The sequence below is a fragment of the Suncus etruscus genome, chromosome 4 (assembly GCF_024139225.1).
Source record: "Suncus etruscus isolate mSunEtr1 chromosome 4, mSunEtr1.pri.cur, whole genome shotgun sequence".
Taxonomy (NCBI): Eukaryota; Metazoa; Chordata; class Mammalia; order Eulipotyphla; family Soricidae; genus Suncus; species Suncus etruscus.
This window is the reverse complement of record NC_064851.1, coordinates 98091613-98114435: the sequence shown is the minus strand read 5'-3', so window position 1 is coordinate 98114435 and position 22823 is coordinate 98091613.

The following is a 22823-nucleotide window of genomic DNA, read 5'->3' as shown; positions in this document are numbered from 1 at the left end:
AACTGTCAAACACATCTGTGATAATACCTATTCAGTGAATACCTTTGTTTCTTCCCTTGTTCAAGTCATCTTTAAGACCTCTGGGAATGCGATGTGGAAATCTGGTACTCAGGACCATATGTAGTGAACCAGGGTTGCTTTTAACTGGCCCTTTGATTTCTCTCTCCTTAATAATATTATCCTTATTTTAAACAATTTTTAGCTTTCTTCAAAATATATCTACTTACCAGATCTAGTACAACTTACATATATCATCATTTTCTTGGATTGTGGTAATGTCCCAAGACTAATCTTTTGTGTTTAAACACAGAGGCCAAAGAAAATTTATTACAAAAGGAGTTATATCATGCCACTCCTTTGTTCAAAACCTCTTAGGGCTCAGGAAGCATTGTAGAAACCAATATCCTTTATAAGACTACCCATGGTACCTCTGCAACCTCTCCAGTTTCCCACCCTGTTTGTAATTCTACCTGGTAGGCAAAACTCTTTTTTGTTTGTTTGTTTGTTTTGGGCCAGACCTGGTGACACTCAGGGGTTACTCCTGGCTCTGCATTCAGAAATTGCTCCTGGCTTGTGGGACCATATGGGATGCCTAGGGATCGAACCACAGTCTGTCCTACCGTCCTAGGTCAGCCTTTGCAAGGCAAACACCCTACCACTCCAGCCCTAACTCTTAATTCTTTGCAGCTGTGCTTGTTCTTAGACATTTTCATAAATGAATGTTTTCCTCTTTTCAAATGATATCTTTTCCATCTGTTCCCTACTAGTCACCTATTTAAAATCATGATATCTGCCAATTACAAAATTCTATATTATCCTTTACTTTTTCTCTCCAATGACTATCACAATGTGAAGATTGGCTTTGTGAGGGAGAGAGAGAGAGAGAGAGAGAGAGAGAGAGAGAGAGAGAGAGAGAGAGAGAGAGAGAGAGAGAGAGACTTTGCATGTCTGACATGAATTTGATCCACAAATTCCCATATGGACCCCTGAGACTGCCATGAAATTCTTGAACACAGCACAAGGAGTAACTCGTGAACTCTTGAGCACCACTGGGTATGGTTCCACTCCCAAAATGGTATTATTTTTCTTTATTGAGTGTCTCTTCACATGGAACATATATATTTTAAGGCCAGGAATTTGTGCTTGATTTTGTATAGCATCTTCCAAGATGAGGATCTGATAAATTTATAGAAGCTTTATGTAAATATATGTTGAATCAATGAATAAATATGCATATATATTTAAATTCAAACACTTGATACATATTTAAAGAAACCATGCCAAGTAGAATTTGTTGTCTGTTATATATAAAAAAGAAAAATTGAATTATAGACAATATCTATCTTCAACCAGCTACTTGGAAAAAAGATAGTATAGTATTGAACTTTTATCAATATTGAATAATATTCAATATTTATCAATATTATAAAAGTATCTTAAATTCCAATGGTTTCTGGAAGTTGTTAAGATATCCAAATGTTCCATGATTTTCTTGGATTAGGCCAGAGCCTAATTTTAATTGGTTAAGTTAAAATAACTCCATAATAATGTTACTACCCCTTGCTCTCTATTATGGTTCATTAAATCAAAGATGAAGTTGCAACATATTGTGTAGAACTTATCACTGTGTATAAAACACTATCTCTCATGAGAGATAAAATGTTTTATGAAAACCGTACATTATTCCACATATCTCTCTCCCATGTTATCCTCCACTACCTCATAATGTTTTGTGTTAACAGCTTTTGCTTAAAGATCAATTTTTAGTTTGTTTAGTTAGTATCTAAAGGCATCCATAAAAACATGCATGGGAAAAGTATGCTTACTGTGGAAAGTTATTGTTATAGTCATTCTGAGTTCAGGTATTCAAAGTGTGTTTTAGTGTTCTCTGGTAGTCCTTGAGAAAATTTCAGAGGGTAGTAGAGGTGTCATTGTTTGGATGATATTTAGACTCTGGCTGTCTTATTTCTACCTTTCTCCCTTTACTCTCTTCCCTTCTTGCAAGTGTAGTTTTTCCCCCAACAGATAGGTATTTTGTGATATGGCAGGTTTCTATAGAAGTAGATATGAACATTTGGCTATATTGATTAAGCTGGCATTAAAGAGATTGCAAAATAATGCCATTCTCAGTATGTCTAGCTTTGTTTTAAAGATGTGGTTATTTCTTAGGAAATATCTTTACACTCAGTATTTAGTGTACTGTTTTTTAATGGTAATATTATTTAAAATAGTTTTAATAGATTAAATTAATAGATCGAAACATATCAACAACAGATTTTTTCAGTTGCTCCCCCTTTTTTTATTTTGGTTTTTGGTTTTTGAGCCACACCTGGCAGTGCTCAGGGATTACTCACTCCTGGTTCTGCACTCAGAAGTCACTCCTGGCAGGCTTGGGAGACCATATGGGATGCCGGGAATTGAACCGGGGTCTCTTCAGGGTTGGCTGTGTGGAAGGCAAATGCCCTACCGTTGTGCTATTGCTCCAGCCCCCTGTTGCCTATTATTTTTAAGAGTAGAAATCACTTCCAAGACCTAAAAGTTTGGTATAACAATCTAGGGTTTTTGTTTTTTACCAACTCAAAATTAGGTTTCTTCCCATGTGCCAGTAATCATCTGATAGCTACGGGCACAGCTTTTCATAAGTTTGGAAACAGAACAAACAAGATTCCGGAATGTACGCATCATTATAACTAGCAGATGAATATGATGAAAGCCAAGGGGATGTTTTGGGGAAATTTTTTCCATTGTAGTTGAAGATGTTCCTTCCAAAACTGATACAAACCTTGGTCTCTGTCTTGTCGTTTCATATAATTCTACTTTTAGTGATAAAATAAAATACATTTCTCTTTCGAGATGCCATTGTGAATAATAGTATAAGTAGCCAATTTTGCTTGTGTTTCTCCTTATTTAATGTGAAAATGTGTGCTCCCTTTTTTGACTAGTTCTGAATGTTTCTACTCTATCCTTAGTAGTTACAAATGAATAATAACAATTGTATGTCTGGGAAATAGACCAACACAAAACAGTCAGTGAGTCCAATTTGTGTTGACTTTAAAAACAAGAAAGTCTTTTAAAATTCTTGTTTTATGTTAATATGTTGTATATGCTGATTTTTAGCTATCTAGTATTGATAAAATTAGCTATTATATTATTTCTATGTTCTATATCAGGGGTCTCAAACTTGCGGCCAGTGGGCCACAAAAGGCCCTCGTACAACATTTCTGCCCTAAAGGAATCTTTTTTTTTTTGTTTTGTTTTAGTTGTTTGGGTCACACCCCTCAATGTTCAAGGCTTGCTAATGACTTTGCAATCAAGGATCACCCGACTTTGCCTCCTGTGGCCCCAGGTAAATTGAGTTTGAGACCCCTGCATATGCTCTTTTACTAAATAACATAACTCTCAGTGAGTTTAGTATTAAAAATGAGAATAAATTCTCTATTTTATTTTTGATGGAATTATTTGTTATTTAATAGCTAGATTATCATGTTAGTAAAAATGGTACAATATAACCTATTACATAAACAAATAGGTTTATAATAGTAAAGATAATAATTAGGTTTTATATTGCCCATATTTTATAAAATATTTAGTATTTCAATCTCAGGTGGCATTAAAGTAATAAAACTTTGATATTTTATTAATTGATGGCTTAGTAATTTGCTTATACATTGCAACTTAAAACTTAAATTTTTTCTTTTGCTTTGATTTTGACACTTGGTGGGTGTCCAGAGGCAATGCTTAGTGGCCCATATTCAGTGTCTGGGATTGAACTTGAGTCAGCTGTGTGCAAGGCAAGCACCTTATCTGCTGTACTATCTCTTTGGTTCCCAAATTTTAAATATTTTTCATATTAAAAGTTCAAGGGCCTATGTCATATTATGTTTGAAAAGCACAAAACTACCTAAGTATTTCGAACAAAGGAAACAATACAGTGTATTTGGCTGCAAAATATTAGAGAACTGGTGATGTTTAAAAAAGGAATATGAGGATATCCTGAAATCAGTAAGTGTAGAGACTCACTGTTCTAAGGCTGGAGGAGCTCAGTGTTTTAATACATCCTTTTGAGCAGTGAGGATAGTAGGCAGGAACTCATCTGTTCTCTGGAGCTGCAGGTATCCAAGAATTCATCATCATAAGCAGTCACCTACTCCTCCCATTGCCAAAGCCAAGAACAAGGAAACAATTATCATTCCCCTCCCCCCATACCTTCTATTTCCACTAGCTTAATTAAACAAGAAAGCAAAAGAATTGTTCCCGATCCCTTAGTTATAAAGCAGAACATGCAAGTTCCAGTGATGCTGATCATCAAGGCAAGGAATTCCCTACTTTGTATAGAGTTGTGTTTCTCCTTTTATTTTCTCTTATTTGATCCTAATATCCATAGAAGAATTCATGAGTTTGAGAAACCATAATTTCATTTTTGTGAATGGAGCTTGTAAACTTGACAAAATAGATGAGTACATAGTAATCCATAGGCTAAAACTGTAGAACATAAATATTTGACTTAAGACAGTATTAACATGTGAATTTTGTGATTTTATATAGTTTGGGAATATAGACAGTTTCCTTTGGATGATATTACATACAGGTTTCATACCATGATCTGCCTCATCTCTATCTTCATTATGAGGAAAATTGGTATATGAATAAAACTGAGAGGTTGAAAACAACAGAATTAGGAGAATGGTAAAAGCCTGAAGGAGCATATAGTGGGTGAAAAGGACTGGCTTAAAAGACTAAGCACATATTTTGCATTTTGGAGACCTAGGTTTGTTTCCCATCACATCATGACCCACTGAGTAAAAGTGGGGAATGACCATTTAGCAGAAAACCTAATATAGCCCCTTCATGACACCCCCAAGAAATCAAAGAAATCTAATTTCTCTCTTTTCTTTAAACTTCATGATTTGAGATCATATAGTCCCTATGTTTTTTAAGCTAGTTTGAATTAGCTTTTTATGTAGTATTTGCAACAAGAAACAACTTTTGTTGTTGTTGTTGTTGTTGTTGTTGTTTTGGGTAACACCCAGCAGTGCTCAGAGGTTACTCCTGGCTCTGCACTCAGAAATCAGCCCCAAGAAACATTAATACATTATATGTTTCTTAGCTCTAGCCAAAAAAAAAAAAAAGAAAAAATTCTGGATATAAAATTTTCTTACTTCCAGCTCTCATAGTTTCTTAGTCTAACTAAATTGCTAGAAATATGAGGTGATATGTAGAGGTCAAAGTGCGTAGGAAAACTAAACTATTAAGATTCATAGAGGGCCCGGAGAGATAGCACAGCGGCGTTTGCCTTGCAAGCAGCTGATCCAGGACCAAAGGTGGTTGGTTCGAATCCTGGTGTCCCATATGGTCCCCTGTGCCTGCCAGGAGCTATTTCTGAGCAGACAGCCAGGAGTAACCCCTGAACACCACCGGGTGTGGTCCAAAAAACAAAAACCAAAAAAAAAAAAAAGATGTCATATTCATAGAGTACATTGGGGCCAGTAAGATAGCGCTAGAGGTAAGGTGTCTGCCTTGCAAGCACTAGCTTAGGACGGACCGCGGTTCGATCCCCTGCATCCCATATGGTCCCCCCAAGCCAGGGGCGATTTCTGAGCGCATAGCCAGGAGTAACCCCTGAGTGTCAAATGGGTGTGACCCAAAAACCAAAAAAAAAAAAAAAAGATTTCATAGAGTACAACACATTTATTGAAAAAATGACAAGGGAGTAGTTGCATGTTTTATAAGGTTGAATTAATAGATATATCATGATCTCAATATCCACAACAAAAATATAGTCCATTCATATTCTCATTTAATAACTATCATGATGAGGGGCCTGAGAGATGGGTAGGTAGGTGCTTACCTTGCATTTGGCTGACCTGTCAGATCTTCAGCACCTGTATAGCCCCCAAATTCTGCCCGGAGTGATACTTGAGGGCATCACTAGAATTAAGCCCTGAACTGTACCAGGTGTGGCCTCCAAGCAAACAAAAACAATATAAAAAAAAAACAACAAAAATAATGACCATACAGGAAAAAATATAAAAAAATTTAATTAACTTTATTCCACAATGATTATTTCCTCAAAATTCCTAGACCTAAATATTGGATATATTTTTGATAATCATTTAAATAAGGTCAAATTTAATAATAAAGTATTAAAAGAGAACATGTTTTTTTATTTCTTTCAAATTCAAAGCAAAGTCTTAACTCTTGGGCCATTAATAAAATCAATAGAATAAGTTGAGATAAGCTAAAAATAGTACATAGTACAAGAACATAATGATTTTTTTCAATGCAAGACAAGCAATGCAAGAATGATTGATTTTCTTTTTAGCTTGGCAAAAAACATATTGCACATAAAATTTGACAGTATGTTTTTTAAATATAAACTAGAAATAAAAAAAGAAAAAATATATAAACTAGAAATAATTTTCAAAGTTACACAAAATAAAATTTACCTTGCAGAAGTTATGGGAGAAATTTGCCTACTTGGAGAAAAATATATATTGCAGCATTCATATTATGGAACAAATTGCAAAGTGATCATATGTGTTTTATAACAGAATCATAAATATGTAATATTTTTTGTATGGCACTCTATTTTTTTGGTCAAGGAAAGCACACATGCACACACATAAAACAAACAAACAAACAAAACCCTAAGGGTCTGGATATGTAGTTCAGAGGTAGAATACTTGCATGTGTAAAATCATGTGTTTGATATTCAAAACCTAAACAAATTAAAACAAAATAAAAAAGCAACCAATGAACAATAAAACTGGGAAGACCATGTAAATTAGTAGATGGAACAATACTAGACTTAGTTTTGTTGATGGAAGAAATTGGCAAGAACAGAGGAATGTGAGATGTCCTCCCTCCTACTCCCCAGTTTTCTGTAATTTGGCACAGCTCTTCCTACTTCCTGTTATCAGATTGCCTCACACATATCCAAAAGGTTCCTACAAATATTTATTTGCCTTAAAAAATTCCAAGAATCTCACATTAGCCATAAATAACATTATAAAAGACATTAAAAAAACTGTTAAGTTCTGTCAATATCTTGTATATCTTATTATATTGCCCTTATCTGATGGATATTGAGTGAATAGTTTCACCCATTCTGTGGGTGAACTTAGTATCCTAATTACTATTTCCTTTGAGGTGCAGAAGCTTCTCAGTATAACATAGTCTCATTTGTTTATCTTTGCTTCCACTTGTTGGACAGTGCTGTTTCCTCCTTGAAGATGCCTTTAGTCTCAATGTCATGGAGTGTTTTTACCTAAGTGTTCATCTATATACCTTATGGTCTGGGTCTGATATCAAGGTCTTCAAACCATTTGGTTTCTACTTTTGTCTTTTGTGCATGGTGTTAGATGGGGGATTCAAATTCTCTTGTTTTTTTTTTTTTTTTGTTTTGGAGCTACACCCAGTGACACTCAGGGGTTACTCCTGGCTATGCGCTCAGAAATTGCTCTTGGCTTAGGAATCTTATGGGATGCTGGGGGATCGAACCGGGGTCCATCCTAGGTTAGGATGCAAGGCAAATGCCCTACTGCTAGTGCCACTGCTCCAGCCCCTGAAGTTCGCTGTTTTGCATGTGGCTGACCAGTTGTTGAAGAGGCATTCTTGCTCCTGAATCTCTGCTAAAAAGGCCAAGAAAGACCCAGTATTAGTTGTCTTCCAGAGGCACCCTGGCAGAAAGGTAGCTTCTCTGTCTGTGAAGGTGGGGGAAGGTGTCTGGTCCCTGCTGTAGGCATAACAACAGCCAGAGAGACTGAAGGAATCTGTTGCCTTCGCCTATCCCTTTTCTATCCTGTCTCTGCTAAGAAGGCCAAGAAAGCCAATAAAAGCTGACATTCCATAGTCGTCAGAAGAGCACGTCCGCTTTGCTTCCTGCCTCATGCTCTAACTAATTAACCCCACCATAACACGTAGAAAAAAATCACACTACAAGAGTGACAATGGGGAAACCTCGTTGACAAACACCATGCACAGAGAATGAAGCTCTGATGACCCAAAAAATACCAACCATCTAATGAATCTCTAAGATAAGGGGTTTAGAATAGATATACAGAGGCTCCTCATAGAAATCAAAGAAGAGACATTCCTTGCTCCATTTTGCATTTCTTGCCCCTTTATCAAAGATTAATTGATTATATGTCTGGGGAACATTCTCTGAATACTCAAGTCTATTCCTGTGATCTGAGAGTCTATCTTTATTCCAATACCATGTTGTTTTAATGACTTCATTTGTAGTACAATTTAAAGTTGGAGAAAGTGACACTTCCCATCTTCTTTTTTCTAAGGATTACTTTAGCTATTCATGTTTATTGTTACAAATGAATTTCAGAAGTGTTTGATTCATTTCTTTGAAGAATGTCATAGACATCCTTAGAGGAATTACACTAAATCTGTACAATGCTTTGGGTGGTATTGCCATTTTAATGATGTTAATCCTCCCAATCCATGAGCAGGTATGTGTCTCCATTTCCTTGTGTCCTCTTTTATTTCTTGTAAAAGCGATTTGTAGTTTTCTTTGTATAGGTCCTTCACCTCTTTAGTTAAGTTGATTCCAAGATATTTGATTTTGTGTGGCACTAATGTGAATAGGATTTTTAATGATCATATCTTTTCTATTATTATTGGTGAATAAGGTCATTATTTTTTGCTTGTTAATTTTTAGCCTACTACTTTGCTATATGAATCTATTATTTCTAGAAGCTTTTTGGTAGTCTTTAGAGTTTTCTAAATATAGTAGCATGCCATCTGCAAACAGTGAGAGCTTGACTTCTTCCTTTTTCTTATGGACACCCTTGATATCTTTTTCTTGTATAATTGCTATGGCAAGTACTTACAGTACTATGTTAAATGGGAGTGGTGAGAGGGTGCAGCCTTGTCTTGTACCAGAATTTAGAGGAAAGGCTTTTAGTTTATCTCCGTTCAGAATAATATTTGACATGGACTTGTAGTTAATTGACTATATTGAGAAAAGTTCCTTCCATTCCCATCTTGCTGACAGTAGTTAATACAAAAATGCCTTATTTGTGGTGAGGTTCATGAGGTGGGATGAGTTTAGATGGAGAAATAACTACATTGCAAACTTTTCTAACAATGAGAATATGTGAGGGAAATAGAAAGCCTGTCTAGAGTACAGGTGGTGGCGGGGAGGGGAGAAGGGATATTTGGGACATTGGTGATGGGAATGTTACACTGGTGATGGGGGGGTCATCTTATATGACTGAAACCCAACCACAATTATGTTTGTAACCAAGGTGTTGAGATAAAAAATATTACAAAAAATAAAAAAAGAAATAATTTTACAAAAATGAGTTTTTGATCATTCAAAAGGGATTTTTTTGTCTTCCTTCCCATTCCTGGACTAGAAGACTAGCTCTCCTAGGTGACTAGAATTACTAAGATACCAAAGAATGGTAATTTTTTTGACCAATTAGTGACCCCCTAGTTTTGATCATTATGGAACTGGCTTTTTTAGCCAAGAACCTTAGACATAGAAATTAATAAGTGGATGATAGTCTTCCCATGAACCATCTTAAATTTATTTCTGTGTATTTACTTTTGAGCAAATGGTGCTGGGCCTTCAACCAAAATCTTAAATAGACATATACTTAGAATTTGATTAAATAATCCTGTAATCAAGTTAAAAAAAAACAAAAATGCCTTATGCACATCTATATTCATTACAGTGCTATTTACAATAGTCAGAACCTAGAAACAACTCAGATACCATACAACAGATGAGTAGCTAAAGAAACTGTGGTACATATACACAATGGAATACTATGCAGGCATCAGGAAAAATGAAGTCATGAAATTTTCATATACATGATGGACATGGAAACTATTATGCTGAGTGAAATAAGTCAGAGAGAGAAGAGAAATAGACACAGAATAGTCTCACTTATATATGAGGTTTAAGAAAAATAAAAGACATTATTGTAATAACACCCAGAGACAATTGAGATGAGGGCTGGAAGGACTGGCCACATTATGAAGCTTACCACAAAGAATGATAAGTGCAATTAGAGAAATAACTACACTAACACTATGACAATAGTAGTGATTGAGAGAAATTAAACAGCACACTTCTGAACAACCAGTGGATCAGAGATTAAATTAAAAAGGAAATCAAAACTTTTCTGGAAACAAATGACAATGAAGACACAAACTACTAGAATTTATGGGACACAGCAAAAGCCGTACTAAGAGGAAAATTGATAGCTTTGCAAGCACACATCTTGAAAGGAAGAAGGGGCCTTACATAAATAGTTTTATGACAGAACTTTTAAAATTAGAAAATGATCAACAAAAGGTAATTATAAATCACCAATATAGGTAATTTATAATTTGTGGAAATATTTTAATAATTATAATTTAGGGGAAAAAGTATAAGATAATAGAAAGCAGGGGTTGGGCCTCACTCAGATATTTAATTCTGGCTTTGTGCTCAGGGATCACTTCTGGCAATTCTCAGGGAACCATGTGTGGTGCCAGAGATAAAACGTACATTAATTCTTCAAGTCAAGTGTCGTAAACTCTGTACTCTTTGACACCAGTAATGGTATTTTTATATTTAATGACTATACACAATTAAATGAGTTACATATTGATATTACTTCACATTAAAAAATTCATTGTTGCCTATAAATTTTACTTCTAGAAGTGTAAATATTTAACCAAAATCTATGGACTATAATTCTGGGTTTTATTCTTTTATTCTAGTTTCATTCTCTACTCATATTGTAATTGATACAATATTTATAATAATTGGTAAAACATATTGAGTGGCTATTATAATTATTTATATGACATATTTTTCTTGCATAATATTAGCATTCACAGAGCAAAGTTGTAGTAATTTCATATTAAATTAAACTTGAACAATTCATCTCTCTTGCAAATGGTTTAGTAGAGTTCTGCTTTGTTTCTGAGTAGATGCTTTTTCCACCATTTTGCTTTGAACTGTGGTCTGATGATCTGTTGATAACAAAGAACAGTCATTCCAGTTACTAGGCATACATTGCTTTCTATCTTAACTTTTGTATGCCTCTTGAATATTCTAACTGGACTCTGAATTTACATGTACACAGATATACTTACAGGTTAAAATATATTAGGAACATAAAGAATGATAAAAAGTAACAACTTAATTTCTTAAAAACATGGTTTTAGAGTCTAAGCAAAAATAAATGCCATGTAGGAAGTCGGAAATGCACACAATGTAAACAAGTAATTCAGAAGACAAGTTTTGGGGTAAAATAATGCAGTATGTTTAGTTGATTCCAAATAAAGTACATGACCAAAACCACACACTCTGTAATTTATTTACTTTCTTTCCTACAAATGATCCAACTCTCAGGTTTACTAGTTGCCTCAGAAACATTTTTATCTTCAATTTTAGTTTCCCATGACTCTGACTTCTGGAAAGCATCCAAGTCCCGATGCCTTGAAGTTTCTCAGATATCTGTATTACTACCCTGTTTCTGTTTGAATTGGGTGGCAGATTAATTATAGTCACACTTATTTTGACATCCTTCCTATCAAAAGATGGTCTCTCTCACTCCTCATCTTAATTGTTCTGGCAAGTGGCTATTTATAAAGTTTCAAACCTTGTTTTAGTGTGACTAGAAGCTTCTGTTTAGGTCTCCTTAAGTCCTGAAATGTAAACTAAAAAGTCAGACTATGTTGCTGGAGAAAGTTTAAGAATACAGACAAGAAAGTCTCACCAAGTCAAACCCTAGATAGATAGCTGTTGCAGCTGTCATACAGGGGAGTGAAACAACCTTAGATCTTATAGTTCAATCCATCCACCAGGCAAAATAGATAAGCCTGCACCCTTTAAATAAAAACATTTGCTCAACTGAGTGTGCTCAAAATTTTCACACTCAAAATTGTTTAAAAAAAAGAGAGAGAAATTGAATGAAGGAGAAATGAATCTAAGAGAGCAAAAATGATTAAAAAGAGAAATTGAGAAAAAGAGAAAAATAGATTTATTATATAGAGGAAAAAGAGATTTAGACACATAAGGAAAGAGATAATGAGCAAGAGAGGTTTATTACATGGAGAAAAAAGAGATTTAGACATAGAAAAACAGAAAATGAAAACATTTAGAGAGCATTTGCCCCTTAGAAGGATAGAAAGTGAAAAACTCTGATAATCCCACAACTGTCCCCTATTAGCAGAAGCAGCTAGAAAGAATTTGTCACCCCTTTACCCTAAAGGTTTGGAGTTTTTCCACTTTCTTAGGTTAGGCATAGGATTGATAAAAAGTTACAAATTTAATGATTGTTCCTTAAACACTGTTTCACTTCTTCCCTACACACTTCAGAGCTTCTAAATGAACTGTCAAGAAGAGGAATACAGCTGACAACCACCATGGCTTTGACAGAGACCATCATTTTACTGAACTCCACTGATCGCTAAGGATAACTCCAAATAATTTATAAAACCACACAAAACACAAAAGGTGGAAATGTTAATGTATGGCAGATGGACTTGAACACGCCCCTTGGATAACCTCACTGTAATGACTGTTGAACCTGGACACACCCCAGGACACAATCCTGACACACCCCTTGGACACACCCCCTTGCCATGCCCGGTATAAAAGGACAAACTTGGACCTTTACTGGGAGGCCTAGGATAGTGACCAGAGCAGTGCCTGCTGGTTCGCAGGAAGCCAGAGAATAAAGCATCAGAGAGATGCTGCCTGCTTTGTATCTATTCCTTTCTTTTTCTTGAAACGGCCTCCCCTGGCATGTCTGGCCAGTGAATTTCCATTTATTCTCCCTCTTTCTCAGAAACCCCTGCCTGCAGTGGCAGGCCTCAGATTCCAGGGAGAATAAAAAGTATACTTGGTTTCTCTTGCTCTCTACTCTCTCTCATACTGGGCAGATGGTCACTACATGTTCGCATCCTTGGGTGGTCCTGAGACCCCACGCGGCAGCCGGGCTCCACAGGCCCTGTGAGCCTTGCAGCAGCCAAGCAGCAGGCAGACTTGCAGCTTACTTCAGTCACCTGCTGGATAATGGCGAATTTCTACAAAACTCTATATTCACACATAGGCACACTCACATATTCATATATTTTATCACAACTAAATACATATCTCTGAATGTAAGATGGAGGGACGGAAGGAGGAAGAAGAGGTTCTGACATTCTAATATAGCGAGTTTCAAAATGAACTTTTATGGGCCAGAGTTATTTTACAATGGGAAGAGAGCTTGCCTATGCACGGCCCTACCCAGGGTCAATCCTCAGTGGCCCACCAGGAGTGATCCCTGCTCACATCTGGGTGTAGCCGCCATTAAATAAATAAATATGAATAAATTGATAAATAAAAATAGCTTTCAGTTCCTTTATACCAGGGGTCTCAAACTAGCGGCCCACGGGCCATTTGCGGCCCTCCATACAACATTTTGTGGCCCGCGGCCGGCCTTCAAATATTGCAGTATTCGCAATTATTAGCTTATCAAATAATCGAAATAAAAATCGCATTAGTAAGAAAAAAATCGCATTAAATATTTGCATACCCCAAGCAGTTCAGGTCGGGGTATGCAAATGTTTAATGCGATTGTTTTTGCGATTTTTTTTTCTTACTAATGCTATTTTTTATTGCGAATATTCGGTAAGCTAAATTCCTTATGCGGCCCTGCTTCACCCCGACTCTGCCTCCTGCAGCCCCCAGGTAAATTGAGTTTGAGCCCACTGCTTTATACTAAAGAGATCAAGACCCCTTACCTAGTGTAGAAGAGGATTCAACATATCTGTAGATTCAATCTAGACTCCTTTCATTTTACCTTCTATGACCATGGTAGATTTTATCAGGTCACCTACATTGGGATTTTTATTTAAAAGCCCTTATTACTATTTCAGAGCATTTTTTTTTCAGAGCATATTTTTAAATATAGCTACAAGCTCAAGTTTCAGTAACATTTGATTTCTATAGAGACTTGACTCGCTAATTTGTTCCATCTAGTACTGTCAGCCTGCTTTTCTTAACATTGGTGTCTTTCTACACCACCTCTCTCTTCCTTTCTTTTTCTTCCTTCCTTCCTTCCTTCCTTCCTTCCTTCCTTCCTTCCTTCCTTCCTTCCTTCCTTCCTTCCTTCCTTTTCCTTCCTTCCTTCCTTCCTTCCTTCCTTCCTTCCTTCCTTCCTTCCTTCCTTCCTTCCTTCCTTCCTTCCTTTTCCTTCCTTCCTTCCTTCCTTCCTTCCTTCCTTCCTTCCTTCCTCCCTCCCTCCCTCCCTCCCTCCCTCCCTCCCTCCCTCCCTCCTTTCTTTCTTCTTTCTTTTCTTTCTTCTTTCTTCTTTCTTTTTCTTTCTTTCTTCTTTCTTTCTTCTTTCTTATTTTTCTTTCTTTCTTCTTTCTTTCTTTCTTTCTTTCTTTCTTCTTTCTTTCTTCCTTCTTTTTTCTTTCTTCTTTCTTATTTTTCTTCTTTCTTTTTCTTTATTCCTTCTTTTTCTTCTTTCTTCTTTCTTATTTTTCTTCTTTCTTTTTCTTTATTCCTTCTTTTTCTTTCTTCTTTCTTATTTTTCTTCTTTCTTTCTTTCTTTCTTTCTTCTTTCTTCTTTCTTCCTTCCTTCCTTCCTTTCTTCCTCCTTCCTTCCTTCCTTCCTTCCTTCCTTCCTTCCTTCCTTTCTTTCTTTCTTTCTTTCTTTCTTTCTTTCTTTCTTTCTTTCTTTCTTTTTCTTTCTTTTCTTCTTCTCTTCTTCCCTCCTCCCTCCCTCCTCCCTCCCTCCCTCCCTCCCTCCCTCCTTTCTTTCTTTCTTTCTTTCTTCTTTCTTTCTTTCTTTCTTTCTTTCTTTCTTTCTTTTTCTTTCTTTCTTTCTTTCTTTCTTTCTTTCTTTCTTTCTTCTTTCTTTCTTTCTTCTTTCTTTCTTTTTCTTTCTTTTCTTCTTCTTTCTTCTTTTTTCTTTCTTCTTTCTCTTTTTCTTCTTTTCTCTTTCTTCTTTCTTTCTTCTTTCTTTTCTTTCTTTTTCTTCTTTCTTCTTTCTTTTCTTTCTTCTTTCTTCTTTCTTCCTCCTTCCTTCCTTTCTTCCTCCTTCCTTCCTTCCTTCCTTCTTCCTTCCTTCCTTCCTTCCTTTCTTTCTTTCTTTCTTTCTTTCTTTCTTCTTTCTTTCTTTCTTTCTTTTTTTTTCTTTCTTTCTTTCTTTCTTTCTTTCTTTCTTTCTTTCTTTCTTTCTTTCTTCTTTCTTTTTCTTTCTTTCTTTCTTATTTTCTTCTTTTTTTTCTTCTTTCTTTCTCTTTTTCTTTTTCTTTCTTCTTTCTTATTTTTCTTTCTTTCTTCTTTCTTTCTTTCTTTCTTTCTTTCTTCCTTCCTTTCTTTCTTTCTTCCTTTCTTTCTTCCTTCCTTTCTTCCTCCTTCCTTCCTTCCTTCCTTCCTTCCTTCCTTCCTTCCTTCCTTCCTTCCTTCCTTCCTTCCTTCCTTCCTTCCTTCCTTCCTTCCTTCCTTTCTTTCTTTCTTTCTTTCTTTCTTTCTTTCTTTCTTTCTTGATGCATGAAAGTATAGAAAAGAAAGAAGAAAAGAATAAAAAAAGAAGACGCTCTCAGAAAGCATTGTATTGTATCTCACAAGAGGCAAGAAGATTTATCTCATATTGTCTTATGTAAATTCTCAACAAGAGCCAGGAGAAAATGAAGCAACATGCTCTGAGAAGTAGGACAACTATTTTAATTATGCCACTAGAGCACGTACTCCAACGACTAGGTGCCTACAAAAGGCAAAAGCTTCATTTTATGTACAACATAATGGGAGATGTATACAGCTTCTGGGAGAGTACAGAAACAGATAATTCAAGCATATCACTTTGCAAAGCAAAGTTGAACTACCTCAAAGTTTTGAATACATTTGCAGTACATTCCCAGGTTAACAGGTTACAAAGCAAGACTATGATCATATCAAGAACATCCCTAATGCAGTCCATGGTTATATCATTTTCCCCAGATTTGGCAGTTCCTGCTCTCTGATGTTGACCTATTTGAAATTACCTGTTTGAAATGTGGGCAGGGGTCACACCAGTTGTGTGTGGGCAGGGGTCACACGAGTTTCCTCACCAGTTGTGGAAAACATTGACTAAATCATAATTATCATACTTTACATATACTGTACTAATACTGAAAACATTAAATATTTGAGGTTTTATCTAACAATTTCACACACAGCAGGATAATTGTTACAGTGAACATAGGTAAAAATTCATCTGAGTAGAAGATAAGCTCTACTCAGGCGATGGTTCATGGAAAATCTCAAAGAGGGAGAACAGAAAGTAAAGCCTGTAGTTACAAATGCAAACTGCACTATTCACTTACTGTTTGCTTTTCCCATACATTAATACAATATTATGAGAAACTGCACAGGATTTATAAGTGGGGATTTTTGTTTGTTTTTTGAAAGGCCACAGCTGGTGATGCTCAGGGAACCATATGGGATGCCAGGTATTGAACCAGGATTGACTGCATGCAAGGCAAGCACTACCCACTGTTCTCTCTCTCTGGCCCCAGAAGTGGGTTTAATAGATGTATTTGGCACCTTTGAGATGTGGATATAGTAAAAAAAAAATTATCCCTCTCTATAATTTCAGTGTCTTGGGTCAGATCAAGTAGCTCAACAAAGAATTTAGCAGTCATCACCTCATTTATAAGACTTGATATGTATTAATTTGAAACTCTTATTCTCTGTTTTACATCTTGTTGCCAACTTTTAAATCTATTCCTAAGGAAAATTTGTTTTAACTAAGACACAGATAAAATTCCTATTGTAAAGAGAAAAAAATCCCAGAAATACACCTAGAGTTAGATTAGTTACATATAAACATTACAGGGACAAAATATACAGGAACAGAGTTGTGCCTGCAGTAAGTCATTCTAAATGTTCTAAAAAGCATTAATGCAGCTGAAAGACTATTTTTTTATTGAAGTACTGACTTATAAGACATTGTATATATTTAAGGATATACAAATTGTTTCTTGGTGTTATACACATGTAAAATCACTTTTACTTTCACATTTTGTGAGTCATTTAGCACAAGTATTTTTAATTATGTCAACCCTGACCATCAGGTGATTTATGTTAAACTCTGGCTAGTAAAAGTGGCAGAGAAAGCAGCAGAGAGCTTGAACTTAGCAAATTCAGTAATATTCAAGAAGCTCCTCAACACCCCCTGGCTGAAATACACCTCCTGTGATTCCATCTGGTTTCTTGTGTGAAACTGCAAGCTGAGACTCCACAGAGTTTATTATCCCACCAGAAACACTTAAATAATCACTATCTCTCCTCAAAGCATCTTCCACCTCTTCAATTCTCCCTTGTCCCTTTCTGCTAACTTCAACTTCTTGATCAAAATCCAAGAATTTTCATTTAACACTATGTTCTTCTGCTTTGAGTCATTATATTGCATACAGATTGAGTTCATCTGTTCTTTTCTTTATCCCTCTTACTTTTCTTAGCAAGAACATATCTATTTCTATGTGTATTGCAAATGAAATTTCATATTTTCTTAGTACTGAGTAATATCCCATTAGTTATATATCACAGTTTATTTTAATAAAAAATAACTAATTGAATCACTGTGAGATACACAGTTACAAAGTTGTTCATGATTGAGTTTCAGTCATACAATGTACAACACCATTTACCAATGCACATTTCCTGTCACAAATGTTCCCAGTTTCCCTCCCACCCTTCCAACTGTCCTCCCTGCTGCCAGCCTCAGTGGCAGAAATTTTTCTTCTCTTTCTCCCCCAACCTTTTTCTTATTCTTTTTAAAAATAATTTCTTTATTTAAACACCATGCTTACACCATGATTACAAACATAATTGTAGTTGGGTTTTAGTCATAACAAGAAAACCCCCCTTCACCATGCAACCTTTCCATCACCAATGCCCCGTCTCTCCCTTCCCCACTTCCCAACAAATGACCTTTTCTCCACCCTGTTGCTTCATAGCTCAAATTTTTTAATATTTTATTAAAACACCGTGATTACAAACATGATTGTGGTTGGGTTTCAGTCATGTAGGGAACACCGGCCATCACCAGTGCAACATTCCCAACACCAGTGTCCTGAATCTCCCTCCACCACGCCACACCCCTGCCTGTACTCTACACAGTCTTTCTATTTCCCTCATACATTCTCATTATTAGGATAGTTAACAATGTAGTTATTTCTCTAACTAAACTCATCACTTTTCGTGGTGAGCTGGAACTTCTAGCCCTCCTCTCTTTTGTCTCTGAAAATTATTATCGCAGAATGTCTTTCATTTCTCTTAAAAACCCATTGATGAGTGAGACAATTCTGCATCTTTCTCTCTCTGACTTATTTCACTCAGCATAATAGATTCCATGTATATCCATGTATAGGAAAATTTCATTACTTCATCTCTTCTGACAGCTGCATAATATTCCATTGTGTATATGTACCACAGTTTCTTTAGCCATTCATCTGATGAAGGGCATCTTGGTTGTTTCCAGAGTCTTGCTATGGTAAAAAGTGCTGCAATAAATATAGGTGTAAGGAAGGGATTTTTGTATTGCATTGTTGTGTTCCTAGGGTATATTGCTAGGAGTGGTATAGCTGGATCGAATGGGAGCTCAATTTCCAGTTTTGGGAGGAATCTCATATCGCTTTCTATAAAGGTTGGACTAGACAGCATTCCCACCAGCAGTGGATAAGAGTTCTTTTCTCTCCACATCCCTGCCAACACTGCTTGTACTCATTCTTTGTGATGTGTGCCAATCTCTGTGGTGTGAGGTGGTACCTCATAGTTGTTTTGATTTGTATGTTCCTGATGATTAGTGATGTGGAGCATTTTTTCATGTGCCTTTTGGCCATTTGTATTACTTCTTTGTCAAAGTGTCTGTCCATTTCTTCTCCCCATTTTTTGAATGGATTAGATGTTTTTTTCTTGTAAAGTTCTGTCAGTGCCCTGTATATTTTGGATATTAGCCCCTTATCTGATGGCTATTGAGTGAATATGTTCTCCCACTCAGTGGGTGGCTCTTGTATCCTAAGTACTGTTTCCTTCAAGGTGCAGAAGCTTCTCAGCTTAATATATACCCATCTGTTAATTCTGCTTTCACTTGCTTGAAGAGTGCAGTTTCCTCCTTGAAGATGCCTTTACTTTCAATGTCCTGGAGTGTTTTTCCTATGTGTTGTTCTATATATCTTATGGTATCGGGTCTGATATCGAGGTCTTTAATCCATTTGGATTTAACCTTCGTACATGATGTTAGCTGGGGGTCTAAGTTCAATTTTTTGCAAGTGGCTAGCCAGTTGTGCCAACACCACTTGTTGAAGAGGCTTTCTTTGCTTCATTTAGGATTTCTTGCTCCTTTACCAAAAATTAAGCGATTGTATGTCTGGGGAACATTCTTTGCGTATTCAAGCCTATTCCACTGATCTGAGGGCCTGTCTTTATTCCAATACCATGCTGTTTTGATAACTGTTGCTTTGTAGTAAATTTTAAAGTTGGGGAAAGTAATGCGTCCCATATTCTTTTTCCCAATGATTGCTTTAGCGATTCCAGGGTGTTTATTGTTCCAAATGAATTTCAAAAGTGATTGATCTACTTCTTTGAAGAATGTCATGGGTATCTTTAGAGTGATCACATTAAATCTGTACAAAGCTTTGGGAAGTATTGCCATTTTAATTATGCTAATCCTGCCAATCCATGAGCAAGGTATGTGTTTCCATTTCCGTATGTCCTCTCTTATTTCTTGGAGCAGGGTTTTATAGTTTTCTTTGTTTTTTGTTTTTGGTTTTTGGTTTTTGGGCCACACCCGTTTGGCGCTCAGGGGTTACTCCTGGCTATGTGCTCAGAAATTGCCCCTGGCTTGGGGGGACCATATGGGACGCCGGGGGATCGAACCGCGGTCCTTCCTTGGCTAGTGCTTGCAAGGCAGACACCTTACCTCCAGCGCCACCTACCCGGCCCCTATAGTTTTCTTTGTATAGGTCCTTCATATAGCAATGTAGCAGGCTACAAAATTAACACACAAAAATCAATGGCTTTTTTGTACACCAATAATAATAGGGAAGAAATGGACATTTCTTATTCTTTTTAACACTGGTTTTCAAATGTTGTTAGTGATGGGGTATCTTGCATATTGCTTTTTCTATTTTTGCACACAGTTTTTGTCCAAAGTGATCATTTACAACTATCATTGTCATAGTGGTCTCTTCTCTGCTCTAAATGCATTCCCCAGATATTTGTGGCAAGTTTTCTACCATCGGCTAGTACTTATTGTCCTAGTCTCTATTGTCTTTGGATATTATTAGCACACTATCTTTTATATCCCACAAATAAGTTCATATATCACATTTTCTTGAAAAGTAAATTACAACAATTCAATTATTTCCCAGAGTGTTGCCACTCCTATTCCTTTTCACTGTGGTATTTGTACAGTGGAGTATACTTTCCATGTTCTACCTTAAATTCCCATTTGTCATTTCTGAGCTGTCCATTACTAGTTTCTTATCTGAACCTGAGATTCTTAAAAGGAATCTGAGAACTACAGAAGCTGTTTTTTTTGACAGACTGAGAAAACTATCTAAGACAGTGATAGTGTCCATACTTTCATATTCCCAATTTAGGGTCAGTTACTGACAAGGAAGTATGAATAATTGATTGTTTCCTCTCTAACTAGAACCCAGGTGAATTTTACATTTCACAGAACCTCGTATTTCATGAATCAGGTTGAGGCTATTCTGGACTAGTTTTGTTTTCTTGTTCTGCTAACTAATCCTTTTCTCTTCTTGAAGACTCCTACAATTATTTTCTGTACAAATCACATTTCTGTGGGAGTTATTTGCTTCTGAAAATCCTTGCCTAAGACAACATCCAATATTAAACAAACAAAAAATTGTAAACCTGAATGTGTACTGCCAGAAATAAGCATTAAAGAATAATGACAAACTATTTTTTATAGGAATGATATCCCATATGTAAAAACATACACCTACAGGCACATACACACACTATAACTGGACTCCCTTCCTAAACTAAATTTGGATGATGAATATTTGCAGTTATTTAGTTTTTGTTTCTCACGAATGAGAAATAAAACAGTGTGCATTTACATACATATTAGGTTTAAGAGAAAATTTTTAGAAACTACTTTAATTGATTATTATTGAGGTAGCATTAAATCATGACATTAGATAGGATTTGGCTGTCCATAATGATTATTATAATGATTTATTTGTATACAAATCAATACCTATATGTAATACATCATATTTACCATTACAAGTCCATTTTATCCTTTATGATTAGACTTTCTTTTTTTAAGTTTTTTGTTTTTGGACTATCTGGCTGTGTTTAGAACATACTCACAGCTCTATAATCAGGGTTAATTCTGGTGATGCTTGAGAGACCATATTTGATACCAGTGATCAAACCAATGTCAGCCAAGCACAAGGAAAGCATTTTAAGCCCTACACTATCTCTTCAACCCTCTAATTGACTTACTTTTCAAACTAATATGAGATTAATTACTTCTGAATTTTTATAAAAATAGTTATTATACAAAAAAAAAAGAGAAATAGAAGAGGCAAAGAAAAAAAGTAAGGGATTGAAGATGGTGCGAATCAAAAGAATGTGAAGGATACAGGAAATAACACAGAGCTTCAGTCATGCCTAGCATGAGCCAGACCTAGGCTCTAGTTCATGGACCCACATTGTTTTTAAGCATTGTAAGGTGTAGCCCTTAGCCCTAGGTGCCCTCACCTCATATCCTGCCAAAATGATCCTTTAGGAACTGCATTCTTTGATCCTATAATTAGACCACCAGTCTGGATGGTCAAGTACCATGACGAGTGACTCCTAAATTTTAAGAATATTATCATCAACAATATCAACAACAAAAATTAAGGAAAATTAGTTTAAATTAGGGCAAAGAAAAATGTTTGAATTAAAATGTAGTTACTGTTGGCCACTTTGAATTGAAGTGTGTGAGCCCAGACAACAGTATAGATATGAAGCAAAGAGGAATGCCCACATATTTCTTTTAGTCAAGAAGCCACACAAGAACATCTTAAAATAAAACAACCCAGCACCACACTACAAAGGTCACAAAAGATGGAGGAAAACAACTGTAAGATACTAGTGGTGAGATCCTGGCCCACATCATTGAACATGGTATAGTAACACAACAAGTATAAAGAAATAAAATTGGTACATTGTAAAAATAAAATAAAAAGTTAAAAAGAGATTTTGTCAAATGATTGAAACATGTGTATTTCTTTTAGCAATTTAAAAGACAATGGAAGTCTCATGCTGTTGTGTGGAAGCCACAGTGGCCCCTCACAAACAGACAGTTGAAGGAGCTAGTAGATTTGGTAGAGAAAAAGCTTAAGCTGGGACACATTAAAACCTCCCTTTCAGAATAGTCTTCTCTTGTCTTTGTTATATAAAAGAAATCAGGAGGGGCCAGTGAGATAGCATGGAGGTAAGGCGTTTGCCTTGCATGCAGAAGGATGGTGGTTAGAATCCTGGCATTACATATGGTTCCCTGAACCTGCCAGGAGTGATTTCTGAGCATAGATCCAGGAGTAACCCCTGAGCACTTCTGGGTGTGACCAAAAAAAACCCCAAACAAACAAAAAAGTCAGGAAAATGGCAGTTGTTAATTGACTTAAGTAATGTTACTTCTGCCATGGTTCCATGGGTGCCCTGAAATCTGGTCTCTCTGCCCAGGTAGTGATACTTAATGATTAGCCATTAGTTGTGACAGACTTAAAAGATTGCTTTTGCAATATACCTGTGCACCCAGATGACTGAAAACACTTTACATTTTCCATTCACTACCTTAAAAATA